We start from the raw sequence: 2,595 nt of genomic DNA, 5'->3' as shown, positions 1-2,595 counted from the left end.
GAGGGGGTGAGTGAGTGGGACCGGGCCTGCCAAGGGCAGAAGGTGAAGTTGACTCTGGCAGCCGGGATTTCAGGGCAGGAAATGACGTAATTGTACCCCCCTTTCCCAGGTGGAGGGAGGTACTGGCCTCGTAGAGAATTTGGGGGATGAGTGTCGAGTTGTGTGTGTCCTTGTCCTCAGCCTGCAGGCCAAGTTCTCGCCTGCAGGGGGCGTCTCGGGGGAAATCCCAAAGCCCCAGGAGTCTTGGGGAAGAAAAGCTGGGGGCTGGCAGAGAGGAAGAGAGACGCCATCCTGAGCTTCAAGTCCCGCTGGTTTACTCTCGCCCCTCCTGCCCGTTGTTCCCTAGCACACACTCAGACGTGTGCTGTCATTGCCCACAGACACACTCACTCACCAGTTACACTGACTCCCGAAAACTCACCCTGAACCTCCCCTCCCCTGTGCCTCAGCTCACTCCCATGGAGGTCTGGTCTACTTGGGAGTGCTTTGTGGTCTCAGCTGGAGTCCTCACTTCAACACACCTGTGTATCAGCCTTACCCACACCCTTGGGTAAACAATTTCTGAGCACTCGCAGTTCAACAAATATTTGTTAGGCACCTACTGTGTGTCAGGCCCTGCTCTAATTGCCTGGACAGCAGCAGGGAGAAAAGACCAGTAATCCCTCATGGAGACTGTCTGAGAGGAGAAACATTCTAGCTGAGACTCAGCCCTGGTGGCCAGCTCTCTCTCCCCTTACCAGGACTTTTCTGCAGGCTCCCTGCTTCTCCTCCAAAGGCTCTCTGAATCCCATGCCTGTCTCCAGGGGGCTGCCTCCTCCAGGAAGCTTATGTCAGGACATGGGTGAGACGATGGAGGTAGGGAAGTACCCTTTTCCCCTTCACCTCAGAACCTGGATGGTGATCCCCTACTGAATGAACTGGAGGAATCCTGAGATACTGGGCCTTCAAGTCTGTCACCACCGCCAGCTCGTTTGGCTGGCAGGGCCTGGCATTACAGGCCTGTCTGTACTCTTTGCTCTGGAGTGGACCTATCGATTCTTATCGAGCTGCCAGCTGAACTGAAGAGAAGGGGGCAGACAGGAAAGGAGGCCTGGGAAGAGAAGGAGTCCCAGGAATAATTAGGTCGGTGGACGAGGCAGGCACAGGTCAAATGAGGGACTTGGCCCTGGATCATCCCAGTCCTGGCATCCTCTGCTGGGGCGAGGCCCCTACCCAGCGCCCCGCAACCAGCAGGAGCTGGCTAGGGGAGGTCAGAGTAGGAAATGGCCAGGGGAGGGTTAGGGTCTGCTGAAGGCCAAGAGGCAAATGAAATGCAAATTTGCATACAAATGAATGACCACTAGGTTTGCCTGGAAGATTTCTGGGAGCTTAGAAGTCCCAGCCAGTCAAAGGGGTTTCTCCTGCTTTCACCTTCACATTCTCCCACGAGGTTCCAGAATTGTCTTGTTGTGTAGAATTGCACAATAAGGGGTAGAGATAACATATATGATGTATTGCCTTTGCTGTTTTTGCTTAACTTGAAGTCAGCCAATTTGGGTACGTTGCCAGCTGTGTGACCTTGGGGAAGTCACTTGACTAGGCACTTCAGTTTCTTCTCTTGTAAAAGGAGAAGAAAGCAAGCGTGACCAGTCTATCTCCTGGGATGGCAGTGGATACTTATGTTAATTATCACTCACTCATTCACTGAACAAATGCTGTTTACTTACTATTTGGTAAATCTCCAAAAGGGCAGATGTCTCCAGGATATAAGGACTCTTTCTAAGTCACTTAAGACCCCTGGGGGACTTTGAATTCCAACGGGGATCAGGTCCAGATCTAAGGGTTCTTATCTAAGCTCTTTCCAGATCATTCTCTGACTGCTGCCTGACTCCAACAGCCTGGGACATTTTGGGGCCTGGGGAGGGAGGCGCTGTCTGGGGGTGGTGGAGGAGCACTGCCAGCTGGGTCTTATCTCCCGTAGCTGATGTTAGTGACCACATTCCTGACCTCTTGCAGCAGTGGGGCAGATACTGACCTCAGGTTTCCAGCACCAGCCTGCCCTTTTCCACCACATCTAGATTGCTCTGTGGTTCAGAGCCTTTTCACTTTTATCTGAGTGTCTCTGGGAGAGCTGGGGAGGGGGCATTTTTGAGCACCCTGGTTCCCAGCACTGAGGCTCTGAGTTGGGGGTGGGAGGCCAGGTGGGAAGGGGGATGGGTGATAGTGAGGCCAGTCCCGGGTGAAGGGAGAGCAGGAGGGGCCCTGCTGAGAGAGGCCAGAACAAAGACATTGAAGAGAAGGCTAGCTGAGTAAAGAGACTTGGCTGAGGTGGGGGTCCTGAAGGAGGGGAAATGGTCCCCACCCCCATCCTGCCCTGGGTTCCGGTGTCCTGCTGAGGGGTCGCTGGGGAGCTGGGAACCTGAGAGACAGGTTTAATTCCTGAGTAAATTCTGAGATGACCCTGATAAGGAGGGGTCAGCTCTTTCCTTCCCCCTCCTGGCACTCTCCCAGGGAGGGCGGGAGCCACAGCCCTGGGAGAACTAGATAGTGGGGGGATTAAGGGATTGGGGGATCATGAGGGCCTGGAGCCCCTTAGGCTTTGCTTTATCATTTAGG

This window comes from Bison bison, unplaced genomic scaffold (assembly GCF_000754665.1).
Source record: "Bison bison bison isolate TAMUID 2011002044 unplaced genomic scaffold, Bison_UMD1.0 scf7180017864383, whole genome shotgun sequence".
Classification (NCBI taxonomy): Eukaryota; Metazoa; Chordata; class Mammalia; order Artiodactyla; family Bovidae; genus Bison; species Bison bison.
This window is presented reverse-complemented; position numbering follows the sequence as displayed.